Consider the following 19,771-nt stretch of genomic DNA (forward strand, 5'->3'; position numbering starts at 1 on the left):
TAGGACTTATTCAGCTAGCAGTTCTACTTGTGTTGTCACCAGACCTGTCAATCATTCAAAAGATAAGGAAATTCACAGTTCTATAAAATAACGAGGCCAATTCTTATAGGGTAAACAAAAAAAATTAGCTTCATTATGTTATTATCACAGTCCTATTGTGACTGTAGTAAAGAGTTGATGTAAACAGTGTTATAAAGGATGAGTTCATGTCCTTTGCAGGGACATGGATGAAGCTGGAAACCATCATTCTGAGCAAACTATTGCAAGGAGAGAAAACCAAACACCGCATGTTCTCACTCATAGGTGGGAATTAAACAATGAGAACACTTGGACACAGGATGGGGAACATCACACACTGGGGCCTGTGGTGGGGTTGAGGGAGGCGGGAGGGATATCATTAGGAGATATACCTAATGTAAATGACAAGTTAATGGGTGCAGCACACCAACATGGCACATGTATACATATGTAACAAACCTGCACGTTGTGCACATGTATCCTAGAACTTAAAGTATAATTTAAAAAAAAAACAATTTAAAAAGTCCATTACTTATGCAATTGTGTAATATCGTGTATTCTAGAAGACAATACTTCTATACACATAATATTTAAATCAATCTGACATTTATTTTCTCAAAGTTTTATTTCATTTTAAATTGACACATAATAATTGTGCATATTTAATGGGTACATTTTGATATTGTGATACATGTATACACTGTATATGATCAAATCAGGGTACTTAGCTTATCCATCACCTCAAACAATTATCATTTCTTTTTTTTCCTTGTTCCCACACTACACAGATGTAACAATGATCATTTCTTTGTGATGAGAACATTCAGAATCCTCTTTTGTAGTTACAGTTGACCCTTTAACAATGTGGGGGTTATGAGCACTGACACCATGTGCAATAGAAAATCTGTGTATAACTTTTGATTTCTCAAAAACTTAACTACTAATAGCCTACTGTTGACTAGAAGCCTTGCTGATAACATAAACAGTTGATTAACACATATTCCATGTTATATGTGTTATATACTGTATTCTTACAGTAAAGTAAGCTAGAGAAAAAAATGTTATCAAGAAAATCATAAGGAAGATAAAATGTATTTACTATTCATTAAGTGGAAATGGATCATCATAAAGATCTTCATCCTTGTCTTCATGTTGAGTAGGCTGAGGAGGAGGAAGAGAAGGGGTTGGTCTTGCTGTCTCAGAGATGGCAGAGGTGGAAGAAAATCTGTGTAAAAGTGGACAGGCACAGTTCAAACCAGAATTGTTCAAGGTTCAACTGTATATTTACTATAAATACGTAACAGTTTAATCCACTGAAAACCTAATCTGTCTCAGTAAAAGAGACGATTACCCACCCAAGTTATACAAGACAGAAACATGGACTTGATCCTTGAGTATTCTCTCTTCCTCACTTGGTGTATCAATTATCACATCCCATCTGTTAGCTCTTCATATTTCTTAAATCCATCAATTGTCTCCATCTCTACTGCTACTGTCTTAGCTCAATCACCCTTCATCTTTTACCTTGTCTATTACCACAGCCTTTTAGGTGGACTATAAATTTCTAGTTTTGTCCTGTCTCAAGTTTCACCATTCATTCTCCATGGTGGATCCAGCATGACCTTTCCAAAACATAAATAGAATCTTGTTACTTCCGTGAGTAAAAACTTTTTAATTGTGCTCAGTAACCTATAGGATGAAAATTGTATTTTTTGGCATGTCTCATAAAGCCTTTCCTGCTTGCCCCCTGCCTTCTTTGCCAACCTCATTTTCCATGCCTTCTCTTCGCCCCCCAACATCCTGTATTCTAATCATTTCAAGGTACTTGGAGTTTCACAAACACTCCCTACACTTTCACACTTTCCACATTTTACACATGTTCTTTTTTCTGCCTTTATGCCCTCACTTTTCTTTGGTCCCTACTCCCACATACCTGAAAAACTCATACTTGTTCTTCCAAGTTTAGATAAAAAAACACATTCTTTGTAGAATATTTCACTGATGAAGTCAAGCAGTCATTTGCTTTGTCCACTTGCTTCCACAGCACCTCGTATACACTCACTCCCCCCAATACTGCATAGTACATTGAATTATAAAAATATGTAAATCCATATTCCCCATTAGTTTTTGAGCTATTTAAGGGCAGTAACTGTATTATATTCTTTTCTTTATCCCTAGTATTTAGCAGACTGCCTAATATCTAATAAGGTCTCAAAAATCATACATTATTTGACTACTTATAGATGACATTTGGTAAATGAATTACAGATAATATACTAGAAATAAAACATTTATGTGTATTTTAAAAATCACATACAGAAGTTTTAATCTTAAGTGTTTAACCTCACTCTACTCTTGATTATTGCTCTCTAAAAGTGGAAAAATCAAAGCTAGAAATACTACAACAGTTTTAGTTAAATGAAAGTTGTGGTTGTGTCTATAATGGGAGTTAAGTCCTTTTTTTTAAATTATACTTTAAGTTCTAGGGTACATGTGCATAACGTGCAGGTTAAGATATGCAAATATCAGGGAATAATGGTACTATATATTCCATATCATTCATTCAACAGATATTGATTACCTAATTGATTCCTGTTACTGTACAAATTGCTAGAGATAAAAAATATATGATTATATCATAGTACTCAAACTCATAGTCTAATGGGAAGAAAAAATGATGACAGTACAATGTGTTCAACACTGTAAGAGGGTAAGTCACAGGATGCTATGTGAATTTATATGTGCCTAACCCAGGAAATGTTAAGGAAGGCATTTCAAATATAAGTAGCAGCTACCCAGGCGAAGAAGGAGGATAGATAATCCAGGCAATGGCAAGAGTCTGTGAAAACCCATTAAAGTGAGTGCAAGTGTGTCTTATTTGAAGACTGCCCACTATATATATTCATGTTTCAACACATCTAGAACATAGAGGGCATAGTCCAGTCAAACACATTTTTTTTTTAGCTTATATTTTAGGTTCAGAGGTACCTGTGAAGGTTTGTTACATAGGTGAACTTGTGTCATGATGGTTTGTTGTATAGATTATTTCATCACCCAGGTACTAAGTCCAGCACTCAATCGTTATCTTTTCTGCTCCTCTCTGTCCTCCCAGCCTCCACCCTTAACTAGAATTCAGTATCTGTTGTTCCCTTCTTTGTGTTCATAGGTTATCATCATTTAGCTCCCACTTATAAGTGAGAATATGTGGTCTTTGGCTTTCTGTTCTTGCATTAGTTTGCTAAGAATAATGGCCTTCAGCTCCATCCATGTTCCCACAAAAGACAAATCTCAATCTTTTTATTACTGCATAGTATTCCATGGTGTATATATGCAACATTTTCTTTATACAATCTGTCATTGGTGGGCATTTAAGTTGATTCTATGTCTTTGCTATTGTGAACAATGCTGCAATAAATGTTTGTGTGCATGGGTCTTTATGGTAGGATGATTTATATTCTTCTGGGTATATAGCCAGAAATGGGACTGGTAGGTCAAATGGTAGTTCTGCTTTTAGCTCTTTGAGGAATAACCATACTTCTTTCCACAATGGTTGAACTAATTTACACTTCCACCAACAGTATATAAGTGTTCCCTTTTCTCTACAACCTTGCCAGCATCTGTTATTTCAAAGACTTTTCTAAGTCATACTAAGAAATTTTATTCTGAAGACAGTGGCAGGTGGTAGGCAGTTGGAGAGGAGAATTGAAGGATTTTGAAAAGAAGAGTGCTGTGATCAGATCTGCATTTTAGAAATATCACTGGTTAACTTGTACAAAATGTATGGAAGTGGAGGAAACAGTTGACAAGATTGGAGACACAGACACCAGTTACAGTCAAGGCAAGATGTGATCACGGCCCAGTAGTAATAACTCAGTAGTAACAGAGGTGAAAAAATGTATTTAAAATATAGAATTGACAGGTATGAGAGACTGTGTAGAGGGGTGTCCAGAATACAGTCTTAGTTCTCTGATTTGGATTACTGGGTAGTTTGGTAATACCACTCACTATGTCTGGGCATAAGAAGAGGACAATATTCACAATAACAAAGACTTGGAACCAACCCAAATGTCCATCAATTATAGACTGGATAAAGAAGATGTGGCACATATACACAATGGAATACTATGCAGCCATAAAAAAGGATGAGTTCATGTCCTTTGCAGGGACATGGATGAAGCTGGAAACCATCATTCTCAGCAAACTATCACAAGAACAGAAAACCAAACACTGCATGTTCTCACTCGTAAGTGGGAGTTGAACAATGAGAACACATGGACACAGGGAGGGGAACATCACATACTGGGGCCTATCAGGGGGTGAGGGGGGGTAGGGGAGGGATAGCATTAGGAGAAATACCTAATGTAGTTGATGAGTTGACGGGTGCAGCAAACCCCCATGGCACGTGTATACCTATGTAACAAAACTGCATGTTCTGCACATGTACTCCAGATCTTAAAGCGTGTATATATATATATATATATATACACACACATATATATATATATACACACACACATATACACACACACACACAACAGTTTTGACCCTGTTTGGAGGACTTGTGTGTCATAAGGATGGAGACATACAGTAGGTAGGTGGAGACATACAGTAGGTCTGCAGCTTAGGAAAAAGGCCTTAGCTATAAATACTCACTTAGAAGATATCATCATAGAAATGGTAGTTAAAACCATGCGAGTAAATAACTCTCAAATCTCTGCTTTTGGTCAAGACTTTTTTTCTGGGCTCTAGACTAAGACTGAGCACATATTTTCAGTGGAGTGGTGGAGGACAGAAAGCAGACAGTGGTAGACTGGGAAGAGAGTGGGTGGTAAAAAAGTGGAAGTAGTGTAGTTCACATTTTTAGAAGATGTGTGAAGAGTGTGAAGAGTGTGAAGAGTCCCCAAAAGAGAGTTATTGATGGAGAAAATTTATAATCAAAGAGTTGTTGAGGGGAGGTGGGACTCAAAAAGAAGGACATATTTTGGATTAGAACTGGAAACAAACAACGAAGAATTAATCTGGATAAAAATAGGCTGGGCGCAGTGGCTCACGCCTGTAATCCCAGCACTTTGGGAGGCTGAGGTGGGTGGATCACCTGAGGTCAGGGGTTCAAGACCAGTCTGGCCAGCATGGTGAAACCTCGTCTCTACTGAAAATACAAAAATTAGCTGGGTGTGGTGGCGGGCGCCTGTAATCCTAGCTATTCAGGAGGCTGAGGCAGGAGAATTGCTTGAACCCAGGAGGTGGAGGGTGCAGTGAGCCAAAATTGCCTGGGCGACAAGAGCAAGACTCTGTCTTTAATAATAATAATAATAATAATAATTTTGTCTATGAGGGTTCAAAACATTTAGAGCACGTTCAGAACTGCATTTGACAAAAGATCACTATGACAACATGTGACAATTGAATTGGAGGTTGAATTAATTCATAAGTGTGTGCATTCCTCAAGGCTGGGGGGAAATCCCAGGGTTTCAGCTCTTAAAGGAAGAAACAGAGCACACCAAAACACATTTCTACAAATCCACACCAGCCATGGAGTTGAATGTAACCTCAGGTTATACTGAGCCTGTGGTTGAAATGGAGCAGGATACAAGATCAAGATAAAAAAAAAAATTAGTTCTATACACTAACAATGAAGAATCCTAAAATGAAATTTAAAAATAGATTCATTTACAATGGTATCAATATTAATTAACTACTTAGAAATAAATTTAACAAAAAAGCACAAGCTACAAACTACAAAACATTGAAATAAATTAAGGAAGAAATAAAGTCAAATAAAATTGTCGAAATAAAGTAAAGAAGACCGTAATAAATGAAAAGACATCCTGTGTTTATGGATTAAAAGACTTAATATTGTTAAGATGACAATACTACCCAAATTGACATACAGATACAATATGCAAGCCCTATGAAAATCCCAACTGCATTTTTTTGCAGTACGCTGTGACTCTAAAATTCATATGAAAATACCAGAGTGCCAGAACAGCCAAAACAATTTTGAAAAAGAGGAACAAAAATGGAGGATGCATACATCACTACAAAGGATGTAATTAAGACAGTGAAGCACTTCAAAGCATGAGGTAGGCTGATTTCAAAAAAAGACAGTGAGGTGCTGATATAAGAATAGACATATTGATCAATGGAGTAGAACTGAGAGTTCAAAAATAAACCCTCACATTTATTGTCAAGTGATTTTTTTACAAGGGTGCCAATAAAATCCAATGGGAGCAAGATTTGTCTTCTCAAGAAAATCATCCTGGGACAACTGGATATCCATATACAAAATAATGAAACTGGACATCTACTTCACACGATATATAAAATTAACTAAAAACAGATCAAAAACCTAAATGTAAGGAGCTAAAACTATACAACTCTTAGAAGAAAGCAAGTGCAAATCTTTGTGACCTTGGGATAAGCAATGGTTTCTTAGATAAGACACCAAAGGCATAACTGATAAAAGAAAAAAATAAGTAGACTGGAAATGATCAAACTTTAAAATTTTGTGTTCAAAGGACATCACCAAGCAAGTAAAAAGAGAGTAAGAGAGTGAGAGAAAATGTTAGTAAGTCATATGTCTGCTAAAGGACTTGCATCGAGAATATATTGAAGAGCTCCTACAACTCAAAAGTAAAAGGACAAATAACCCAATTAAATATTTGTCAAAGTATACGAATAGACATTTCTCTCATTTTAATTTTTTTATCTTAATTTTTAATTTTTCTGGGTACATAGTAGGTGTATATATGTATGGAGTATATGAGTTATTTTAATACAGGCATGCAATGCATAATAATCACATCAATGTAAGTGGGGTATACATTACTTCAATAATTTATCTTTTCTTTGTGTTACAAAACATCCTTTTAGTTATTAACACCCTTTTAGTTATTTTTAAAAGCACAATAAATGATTGTTGGCTGTAGTCACTCTGTTATGCTACCAAATACTAGATCTTATTCGTTCTATCTAATTATATTTTTGAACCCATTAAAAATCCCCACCCCTTGCCCTGCCACTATTCTTCTCAGCCTCTGGCAGCCATCACTCTACTTTATATTACCATGAGTTCAAGTGTTTTAATTTTTAGCTCCCACAAATAAGTGAAAACATGTAAAATCTGGCTTTTTGTGCCTGGCTTATTTTACTTAACATAATGTCCTCCGGTTCCATCTGTGTTGTTGTGCATGACTGAATGTCATTCTTTTTAATCGCTAAATAGTATTCCATTGTGCATATGTACTACATTTTCTTTCTCTGTTCTGTTGATGGACATTTAGGCTGCTTCCAAATCTTGGCTATTGTGAATATTGCTGCAATAGACTTGAGAATGCAGACAACTCTTGGATATCTTGATTTCCTTACTTTTGGGTATATAGCTAGCAGGATGGCTGGATCCTATAGTACTTCTATTTTTAGTTTTTTGAGGAACTTCCAAACTGTTCTCCATAGTGGTTGTACTAATTTACATTCCCACTAACAGCATAGAGGGTTCCCTTTTCTCCATGTCTTCGCCAGCATTTGCCTGTCTTTTGAATAAAAGTCATTTTAACTCAGGTGAGATGCTGTAACATTGTAGTTATGATATGCATTTCTCTGATGGTCAATGATTCTGAGAACCTTTAAAAATTTTTTTATTTTAATTTTTGTGGGTACATAATAGGTATATATATATATATATATTTATGGGGCATCAAATGTTTTGATACAGGCATGGAATATGTAATAATCACATCATGTAAAAATGGGGTATCCATCCCCTCAAGCATGTATCCTTTGTGTTACAAACAATTCAATAATATTCTTTTAGTTATTTTAAAATGTACAATTAAATTATTACTGACTATAATCACCCTGTTGTCCTATCAAATACTAGATCTTATGTTTTTGTTTTTTTTTTTTTTTGAGATGGAGTCTTGCTCTGTCACCAGGCTGGAGCGTAGTGACACGATCTCGGTTCACTGCAACCTCCACCTCCCTGTTTCGAGCGATTCTCCTGCCTCAGCCTCTGAGTAGCTAGGACTACAGGCACGCACCACCATGCCCAGATAATTTTTTTGTAATTTTTAGTAGAGATGGGGTTTCACCATGTTGGCCAGGATGGTCTCGATCTTCTGACCTCGTGATCAGCCCGCCTCAGCCTCCCGAAGTGCTGGGATTACAGGCTTATTCATTCTTTTCATATTTTTGTACCCATTAACCATCCCCACCTCCCCACCCTCCCCCCACTATCCTTAGCAGTGTCTGGTAACCATTTCTCTGCTCTCTGCCTCCATGAGTTCAATTCTTTTGATTTTCAGGTCCCTCAAATTAGTAAGAACATATTAAATTTGCTAGCAAGGATGTGGAGAAAAGGGAACCCTCATACACTGTTGGTGGGTATGTAAATTAGTGTATCACTACGGAGAATGGTTTGGAGGCTCCTCAAAAAACTAAAAGTAGAGCTACCATATGATCCAATCCCACTGCTGGGTATAAACCCCAAAGAAAGAAAAGCAGTATATGGAAGGGATATCTGCATTCCCATGTTTATTGTAACAGTGTTTACAATAGCCAAGATTTGGAAGTAACATAAGTATCCGTCAACAGACGAATGGAGAAAGCAAGTGTGGTACCTATACACAGTGAAGTACGACTCAGCCATAAAAAGAATGAGATCCTGTCATTTGCAACAACATGGGTGGAACTCGATATCATTATGTTAAGTGAAATAAACCAGGCACAGAAAGACAAACTTCACATGTTCTCATTCATTCGTGAGAGCTAAAAATCAAAACGCTTGAACTCATGCAGATAGGGTGTAGAATAAGGTTGTCAGAGGCTGTAAAAGGTAGTGGTTGGGAGATTGGACATGATTAATGGGTGTACAATTTAGTTAGACATAATGAATAAGATCGAATATTTGATAGCACAAGCGGGTGACTACAGTCAACAATAATTTATTGTAGATTTTAAAATAATTAAAAGATTATAACTTGAATGTTCCTTACACAAAGAAAGGATAAATGCTTGAGGTGATGGATACCCTATTTACCCTGATGTGATTATTACACGTTGTATGCCTATATCAAAATATATCACTTACTCCATAAATATATACACCTACTCTGTACCTACAGAAATTAAAAATTGAAAATGAATAAGTATAAATGAGCAGAAATCCCTCACTTTTAAAACTCATTTTAAAAGTAATTTACATGTGTTCTCTCACTTGTTCCTCTCATCATTCTTTAGAGACAAAGACTATTGACTTGTCTGTCTTCCCTTCCCCCCGAACTATAACATATATGTCTTGTGTATCTCTGTGTCCAGATTCTTAACACATAGAAAGTGCTCAATAAAAATGACATGAATAATTGAAGAAGTTACATCCTTTATTGAAGATTTTCTTTAAGACAAACAATGAGTAGATATACCTTGCCAATCACTGGACTGAGCACTGCAAACATATTATCTCATTTAGCATTTGTAACAGAAAACTATGAGGCAGACATTGTTATTATTAGTTCCATTTAAAAACTAAGGAACCTAAGGCTCCAATAGGTTAAAAAATGTAGAGCTGGTACTGAAACCCTGTCAGTATATGTGATCACCCAAGGAGCACACACGGATTTAAAATAAAGGGACAGATACTAGAAACTTGACCATAATCCTCAGTCTTATTCCACTAAATTTTGTGTTCACTTACTCATCACTAATTCACAAAGGAATTTCTTTAAAATGAGAGGTGATACATGTATAGTAATTATATTTTCTGATCTAAAAATGAGGACGTGTGGTATAAAAAGTTTTTTAAAAATCCATTGATTTACATTAAAAGTTTTACACAGGCATAACATATTTAGGTAATACCGTTAGCAATTTATTATATATAATATTATATAATTAACATTTATTGAAAAAATGTTACATAAAATCTGTGCTGTCCCTATAAAAACTTAAAACATATGGTCTCTATTAGGTGTAGTGCCAATGAAGAAATCTGTGAGGAACATGAGTCAGATTCTCTCAGGATTTAAATTACTCTGTAGTTGTAAAACATGTACCTTTAGCAGATGCATTCACTCTTTCTTGTCTACAGTACCTCAGGGTACTATTTAATGGTGTTAAATAGAGCTCAAGGAAGGTGACTGAATTTTAATGCAGCTTCCAGCACGTTCACATAAATGTATATTTGTGTGTGCCTTTGTGCATGTGTGTGTGCACTCATGCATGTGTGTGGGGGTGACTTAGATCAGAAGTAGGGAAATGTTTTACTTAGAGACTTAAAATACTTAATTTCATTACATTTCTGTGCTTCTGGCAATAGAGAATTTAAACATAGTATAGGGGACTGTTAATCAACAATAATTTTAATTAACAGAGATTCTGGCTCATTTTGCTGGCTTTTAAGGCCTATTTTTAAGATTGTATCGTGTGCCATTGTATACCCTGATCTATTGTAAGTTATGCTTTCAATGAGTTTTTTTTTAACTCCATTTATATATACTTTCTTTTTTGAATTTTAATTTTAAGTTTAGGGGTACACGTGAAGGTTTCTTACATAGATAAACGTGTCACGGGACTTAGTTGTACATATTATTACATCACCCAGGTATTAAACTCTGTACCCAATAGTTATCTTTTCTGCCCCTCTCCCTCCTTCCACCCTTCCTTCCAAGTAGATTCCAGTGTCTACTGCTTCCTTCTTTGTGTTCATAAATTTTTATAATTGAACTCCTACTTATAAGAGAGAACATGCAGCATTTGGTTTTCTGTTCTTGTATTAAGTTTGCTAAGGATGATAGCCTCCAGCTCCATCCATGTTCCACAAAAGAAATGACCTCATTCTTTTATGGCTGTATAATATTTCATGGTGTATATGTACCATATTTTCTTTATCTAGTCTGTCATTGATGGGCATTTAGGTTGATTTCATGTCTTTGCTATTGTGAACAGTGCTGTAATGAACATTTGTGTATGTATGTCTTTATGGTAGAATGCTTTACATTCCTCTGGCTATACACCTGGTAATCACATTGATGGGTTGAATGGTACTTCTGTTTTTAGCTCTTTGGGGAATCGCCACACTACTTTCCACAATGGTTGAACTAATTTACACTCCTACCACAGTGTATAAGGGTTCCCTTTTCTCCACAACCTCACCAGCGTCTGTTATTTTTTGACTTTTAAATAATAGCTATTCTGACTGGTGTGAGATGGTATCTCTTTTAATTTAAGTTTCCTATAGATGCTGGACATTAGACCTTTGTCAGATAGATAGTTTGCAAATATTTTCTCCCATTCTGTAGGCTGTTTACTCTGTTGATAGTTTATTTCGCTGTGCAGAAGCTTCAAAGTTTAATTATATCCCATTTGCCAATTTTTGCTTTTGTTGCAATTGGCCTTTGTGTCTTTGAATGGTATTTCTGTCTTTATGTCTTTGGTAGGCTTTTGCTTGGTTATGTGGCTCCCCTATGTTTCCTCAGAGTTGAAGCTCTGTTCCCTCTCAGTGCTCTGAAAGTGTGGGTTCCTCTCCCTAAGCCCTCTTGAGAGCTGGCTGTAGTTTGTGACTTGGCACTCCAATGCTGGGCACTGCAGCTCTGGGGCAGTCTCAGTGTTTATGTTCTTTTCCCAGCTTAGAGGCAGCAGAGAAAGAAATTCTAGTAGGGGTTGTGGCCAAGGGTCCTTCGCTTGATTCCTAGAGGCTTCAATCCATAGCGATGCAGGTCAGCAATCACTCAGTGCAGTCAGCCCAAGATGGAGGGTTTGTGCTATGGGCCAAAGTCAGGCATTCTCTTTCCGGTGATGAGCCATGGAGGGTGTGTGGGGCCTATGGGAGATGGACTGGCCTCCTCTCCTTGGGTCAACTTCAGCTTGTTGGAGGGGTGGATAAGGCACTTAGGGTCTTTGCTCCTTCATTAGTCCAAGGGTGACAAGGGCAGTTCCACTGTAGAGGCAGTGGCCAAGCAGCTGTCAGTTGCCCCTGGGGCCTCTGTCCAGAGAGTTACTGATTTGGTACTGGCTCAGTAGCTTTGGTGGGCGGTGGCTGGAGGCCCAGGCCTGGAGGACCTGCCCAGTGAGGAGATATGGGAATGGGCACCCACGTAACAGTCTGGCCACTTTTCCATAGTGCTGCTGCGGTACGCTTGGGGCCTGTTTCAGTGCCTAGTCACCTTGGATTTTCCAGAACCTGGAGGTGGTCACCAGTGAAGCCTGCAAAGTAGCAAAGATGGCAGCCTGTCCTTCCCTGTGGGAGCTTTGTCCCAGGGAGACACGGATCTGTTGCTGGACCAAAAGCACCTGCAGGAAGTGGCTGGAGACCCCAGTTGAGAGGTCCCACCCAGTGAGGAGGAATGGGAAAGGGACCCATTTAAAAAAGCAGTCTGGCTACATTTTGGTAGAGCAACCTTGCTGTGCTAGGGGTCCACTTCAGCCCCCTGTCACCTCACACACTTTGAAGGCCAAAGTCTGGAATAGCTAAGTCACTCAAAGAGCAAAGAGCTGTGAAGGCCAAAGGCTGGAATGGCTAAGTCATCCAAACAGCAAAGATGGCATCCCATCCCTCTCTCTGGGAGTACCATCCCAGGGAGAATTCAGATCTCTGTCAGCTGGAGAGCTCTGCTGAGGAAGGCCGGAGACCACAGGTGGGAGATCCTGCCCAGTGAGGTAGATCAGGACCAGGTACTTGCTTAAAGCAGCAGTCTGACCACATTTTGGTAGAGCAGCTGTGCTGTGCTGGAGGATTCCTTTTGTCCCTAGTCAGCTCAGACTCTCCAAAGCCTGAAGGCTCGAATGGCTAAGGTACCTGAACAGCAAAGATGGCGGCCCACCCTTTTACCCTGGAGCTCCTTCTTAGTGAGGTGCAATGCCGCCACTGGTAGCTGGCTGGAATTTCAAGCCAGTGGGTCTTGTGTAGTGCCGTGGAAGCGGGGCTTGTGGGCTGTTGCTGCTCAACCCCATGGATTCAGTCTTTTTCCTAGGAGTAAGTACAGGAGTGTAACTTTTCACTTTGCAAAGCTGCAGCTACTTTTGCTGGAAAGCCTGAGTATTTGTCTTCAAGGCCTCCAGGCATGCCTGAGCAGTTGCTCTGCCAGGACTCCATGTAGCTCTGTCTGTCAGACTAAAGACTGAAGGCTCTGGCTGAGTGGGTTCACAAGGAGATCTCCTGACTTAACGGTTGCAAAGATCTGTGGGAGAAGTGTAGTTTCCCAGGGTCATTCATTCACTTACCACTTCCCTCAGTTGGGGAGGATCCCCTGGCTCCCCGTTGCTCCCAGGTGGGTTGTTGTCCTGTCTTGCTTTTCTTCATTCTCTGTGCGTCAAGTTGTTTCCTTGATTAATCCCAATGTGAGTACCTGTATGTTTCAGTTGAAGGTGTTATATTTATCACTGCTTCTGTTCCTCTCCATGACAGCCACGCACACTAGCTGCTTCTAGTCAGCCATCTTGGCCACTCCTCCCATTTATATATACTTGCTATACATTTATGACTCTTTTGTTCAATCCTGGGTGTGAAACTTTTCTTTTCGTTTCACAAGCCTATCTGGCATGCATTAAAGAACATTGAGAAAGTTAAAATTCACTTCACAGCTGATCCACAGGAGCTCAAAGTGTTCTGTGAGTCACTATGTTTTTGGATAAGGCTATTATTTGGAGCAAAGACAGGAAAAGAAACAATTCCTTTCCAATTGTTGGAGTAATCCTAGAGTGGGGGTTGAAGGCTAATTACCTCTTTGACATTCTTTTATTTCCTCGACTCACTTATCCCCTGTGAATATTCATTCACCAGATCTTAAATACCCAATGCTTAATTATCTTTAGTTCTGATCAAGAAGTGAGACTAAAGGAAATATGTATGTATTAAATCTTCAAACAAAAAAAAATTAATCCAATTTCCTTTTAGAACATTTTCTTCTACCAACTTTGGACTAAAGCTGATAATAGAAGCCAAATTGATTAGTTTGAGTAACAAATTGTATTTCTTGTTCTTATTTTTCTTATGAGGGCACAAAGATAACAAAAGGCAGTTAGCCAGAAGGATGGAAAATTAAAGGATCCTGGATAGTAAACTGGTTCTAGTTGAGAGCTCACTTTGCCTTATTTATTGCTCAGATTACTCCTCATCTGTGCTTGGCATTATCTTGGATATTTCAGGAGACCATTATAGGGTCACAGCATTGAGATTACAGACTCGATAGGAGAAGGAACCAATGTTATTCCTTTTGGTCTTTAGCATAAAAATGCACTCATCACTGTTCAGTAGATATCATTCATTGATTCATTCAACAAAATTTATTGAATGCCTACTATATGCCTAAAATTATTCTATACATTGGTGAAACAGTGGTACCTCAATATTGAGTCTTGTCCTCATAGTATTCACATTGAAGAAGGGAAAGAAGGCAGACAATAAACAAATAAGCAAGTAAATAAAATAATTTCAGATTGTGATAAATTCTACAAATAAAAATAAAACAGGGTGGTGTAACAGTGACTTGGGAGTGGGCAACATTAAATGGAAAAGCTAGGGAAGACTTTGAAGAGACCCGATATTTGAATTGAGACTAAAGGCTGAGAAAAACCCTACCATATAAAAAGGGAAATAACTTTCTAAGCAGAGAGAACTAGTACAAAAATTCTTCCAAAAATAGACCTGATGTTTTCAAAGAAAGAAATTCAACATGGCTGAAATGTTGATAAGGTAGATGTGTCATGCTGGGCTTTGTAGGATACAGTAAGATATTTGGTTTTGTTGTCAAGTCATACAGGAGCACTGCCTCTATGGCAGTAATTCTAATGTTGTACAGAGAATGGTTTGGAGGGAGCCATGACTATAAGCAGGAAGAGTCCAGAATCTGATATAAGTCTAAGAAAGAAATGATGTCTTGAACTAGAGTGGTGACGATGGAGATAGAGAGAAGTGGACTTCAAGGTCTATTTCATAAATAGAACAAACAAAACTTGCTGATTGGTTGAACATGGGGCATGAAGGAATGAGAGATATCAAGCATGACCATAAATATTTTGGTTTGAGTAACTGGATGGGTAAGGAACATGAGAGGTGGAGCAGGTTTGGGGCTGTTGGAGAGAAAGGATACAAAATTTTGGTTTTGACATGTTTAACTGGAGCTGCCTATCAGACATCCAAGTGGAAATAATGAATAGACAATTGGATATGTGAATACAGATCTCAGGAGACAAGCATGGGCTGAAAAATATAAATTTGTTATCAGGATATGGGTGCTATTTAAAGTCATGTTAATGGACTTACGACCAGAGTATAGATTCAGAGGAAAAAAGAGCTTAGTAACAAGCCCTTAGATGCTTCAACATTTAGAGATCAGGTAGTGAAAGAGTAGCTGGGTTGGTGAGAGGAATTAAGGTAAATCAGAAATAGCAATAAGAGAAAAACCCAGAGAATGTGGTGGCATACCAGAAAAGAGAAAGAAGCAAGTATTTCAAGAAATACAGAAAGGTCTACTGTATTAAGTGCTACTGAGAGATCAAATCAGAGGAGGACAGAGCAATTACTATTAGATTCGGCAACATGGAGGTGGTTGATAACCTTGACAAAAGCACTTTCAGCACAGAGGTGGGAACAGAAGCAAGCCTGAAATAAATTGAAAAGTGAAAGACTGGTGAAGGAGTGTTGAAAATTAGGGTAGGCAACTTTTTTTGAGATGTTTTATAATGATAGACAGCAGAAAAATGAGGCAGTGGCTAAGAGAAAATGTGGAATTAATGGTTTTTATGGAATTCACATCTATATGTTAATAGAAATGATCCAATAGAAAAGAAGAAAGTGTTAATATAGGACAAAATGAAAATTATTGCATGAGTAAAGTCCCTGGGGAGGCAAGAAGAGGAGGAATCCTGAGAATATTTGGAAGGGTTTGTCTTTTATACAAGCAGAGAAAGTTTATTCACAGCAGAGTGTATTAATACAGATGCAGATAGGTTGGTAAATTTGGTGGTGAGAAGATGAAATAGTTCCCTTCTGATTGTTTTTATATTATTTGTGAAATAAGAAGTGAGGTTATCTGGGAATAAACAACATGGAGAAGTTGGAGGTTTGAAGAGAGAGAATATAGTGAAATATTTGTCTCAGAGAGTAGAAAAATTATTAGTTAGGGAATTGTAGGATAGGCTGAGCAGTGATTTTGAACTTCAGGAAATTCTTTTTATTTATTTATTTATTATTATACTTTGAGTTCTAGGGTACATGTGCATAACGCGCAGGTTTGTTACATATGTATACTTGTGCCATGTTGGTGTGCTGCACCCATCAACTCGTCAGCACCCATCAACTCGTCATTTACATCAGGTACAACTCCCAATGCAATCACTCCCCCAGCCCCCCAACCCACAACAGGCCCCGGTGTGTGATGTTCCCCTTCCTGAGTCCAAGTGATCTCATTGTTCAGTTCCCACCTGAGTGAGAACATGCGGTGTTTGGTTTTCTGTTCTTGTGATAGTTTGCTAAGAATGATGGTTTCCAGCTGCACCCATGTCCCTACAAAGGACACAAACTCATCCTTTTTTATGGCTGCATAGTATTCCATGGTGTATATGTGCCACATTTTCTTAATCCAGTCTGTCACTGATGGACATTTGGGTTGATTCCAAGTCTTTGCTATTGTGAATAGTGCCGCAATAAACATACGTGTGCATGTGTCTTTATAGCAGCATGATTTATAATCCTTTGGGTATATACCCAGTAATGGGATGGCTGGGTCATATGGTACATCTAGTTCTAGATCCTTGAGGAATCGCCATACTGTTTTCCATAATGGTTGAACTAGTTTACAATCCCACCAACAGTGTAAAAGTGTTCCTATTTCTCCACATCCTCTCCAGCACCTGTTGTTTCCTGACTTTTTAATGATCGCCATTCTAACTGGTGTGAGATGGTATCTCATTGTGGTTTTGATTTGCATTTCTCTGATGGCCAGTGAAATTTTAAAGCCTTCAATTCATCTGAGAAGCCCAGATCTAGCCTTCCATTGCTCAGTCTACTCCTCGTTCTGAGCATTGCTTCCCTAGATAGAGTCTTTACTCTGTAACAATTGGAAAAATGTCATTGGCATTAGGGAGGAGAATGAACAGTGCAACTCCTTTGCCTGTTACTTCAAATACACAGGGCTCCTACTCAGGCTGTTCCACATAGATTAGATGTACCTTCATATCTTTCTGTGCACAATATTTTTTATCTTTGGAATGTAATCAGTGAGTCCCACAAACTTCTCTTCATTTAGTTACTTTCCCCAGCCTGCAGATTATGTTTTGCAATTTGATCATAAATTTAAATGGGAAATCTGCTCACTTTCCTACACTTACGTCTTAATGAGTCCCCCCACATTACTTCATATTTATACTTTGAAATTTGCAAGCTGAACCATGGCTTAATGGTGCATTGGACACATCTGCCCCAGATTCTCATAGCATCCCCCTCACTGTGGCTGTGAAAAAATGGAATCCCTGATTGTACCTATACTATAACCAAAAAGGTGTGTCAAAGGTTTTTGAAATAAGACATGGAAGTTAAATTTCTTTTGATGAAGAAAGTGGAAGCCACATTGACTATGTTTCTGGAGAACACGGGGAGGCTCGGCTTTGGGTCCACCAATTGTGACTTCAAGGTAGGGTGACTGGGACACTCCCAGTATCTGCCTGTTATTATTATTTTTTTAAATTATACTTTAAGTTCTAGGGTACATGTGCACAACGTGCAGGTTTGATACATAGGTATACATGTGCCATGTTGGTTTGCAGCACCCATCAACTCATCATTTACATTAGGTGTTTCTGCTAATGCTATCACTGCCCCAGCCTCCCAACCCCCAACAGGCCCCGGTGTGTGATGTTCCCCACCCTGTGTCCAAGTGATCTCATTGTTCAATTCCCACCTAGGAGTGAGAACATGCGGTGTTTGGTTTTCTGTCCTTGTGATAGTCTGCTCAGAATGATGGTTTCCAACTGCATCCATTTCGCTACAAAGGACATGAACTCATCCTTTTTTATGACCGCATAGTATTCCATGGTGTATATGTGCCATATTTTCTTAATCCAGTCTATCACTGATGGACATTTGGGTTGGTTCCAAGTCTTTGCTATTGTGAATAGTGCTGCAATAAACATATGTGTGCATGTCTTCATAGTAGCATGATTTATAATCCTTTGGGTATATACCCAGTAATAGGATTGCTGGGCCAAACGGTAATTCTATTTTAGATCCTTGAGGAATCGCCACACTGTCTTCCACAATGGTTGAACTAATTTACACTCCCACCAACAATGTAAAAGCATTCCTATTTCTTCACATCCTGTCCAGCATATGTTGTTTCCTGACTTTTTAATGATTGCCATTCTAACTGGCGTGAGATGGTATCTCATTGCGGTTTTGATTTGCATTTCTCTGATGAACAGTGATGATGAGCATCTTTTCATGTGTCTGTTGGCTGCATAGACGTCTTCTTTTGAGAAGTGTCTGTTTATGTCCTTTGCCCACTTTTTGAAGGGGTTGTTTTTTTCTTGTAAATTTGTTTGAGTTCTTTGTAGATTCTTGATATTAGCCCTCTGTCAGATGGGTAGATTGTAAAAATTTTTTCCCATTCTGTAGGTTGCCTGTTCACTCTGATGGTAGTTTCTTTTGCTGTGCAGAAGCTCTTTAGTTTAATTAGATCCCATTTGTCAATTCTGGCTTCTGGTGTTTTAGTCATGAAGTCCTTGTCCATGCCTATGTCCTGAATGGTATTGCCTAGGTTTTCCTCTAGGGTTTTTATGGTTTTAGGTCTAACGTTTAAGTCTTTAATCCATCTTGAATTAATTTTTGTATAAGATGTAAGGAAGGGATCCAGTTTCGGCTTTCCACATATGGCTAGCCAGTTTTCCCAGTACCATTTATTAAAAAGGGAATCCTTTCCCCATTTCTTGTTTTTGTCAGGTTTGTCAAAGATCAGATGGTTGCAGATATGTGGTGTTATTTCTGAGGTCTCTGTTCTGTTCCATTGGTCTATATCTATATTTTGGTACCAGTACCACGTTGTTTTGGTTACTGCAACCTTTTAGTATAGTTTGAAGTCAGGTAGCGTGATGCCTCCAGCTTTGTTCTTTTGGCTTATGACTGTCTTGGCAATGCGGGCTCTTTTTTGGTTCCATATGAACTTTAAAGTAGCTTTATCCAATTCTATGAAGAAAGTCATTGGTAGCTTAATGGGGATGGCATTGAATCTATAAATTACCTCGGGCAGTATGGCCATTTTCACGATATTGATTCTTGCTATCCATGAGCATGGAATATTCTTCCATTTGTTTGTGTTTTCTTTTATTTCCTTGAGCAGCGGTTTGTAGTTCTCCTTGAAGAGGTCCTTCACATCCCTTGTAAGTTGGATTTCTAGGTATTTTATTCTCTTTGTAGCAATTGTGAATGGAAGTTCACTCATTATTTGGCTGTTTGTCTGTTCTTGGTGTATAGGAATGCTTGTGATTTTTGCACATTTATTTTGTATCCTGAGACTTCGCTGAAGTTGCTTATCAGCTTAAGGAGATTTTGGGCTGAGATGATGGGGTTTTCTAAATATACAATCATGTCATCTGCAAAGAGGGACAATTTGACTTCCTCATTTCCTAATTGAATAGTTTTATTTCTTTCTCTTGCCTGATTGCCCTGGCCAGAACTTCCAACACTATGTTGAATAGGAGTGGTGAGAGAGGGCATCCCTGTCTTGTGCCGGTTTGCAAAGGGAATGCTTCCAGTTTTTGCCCATTC

This window comes from Mandrillus leucophaeus, unplaced genomic scaffold (genome assembly GCF_000951045.1).
Source record: "Mandrillus leucophaeus isolate KB7577 unplaced genomic scaffold, Mleu.le_1.0 Scaffold1213, whole genome shotgun sequence".
NCBI classification, from domain to species: Eukaryota; Metazoa; Chordata; class Mammalia; order Primates; family Cercopithecidae; genus Mandrillus; species Mandrillus leucophaeus.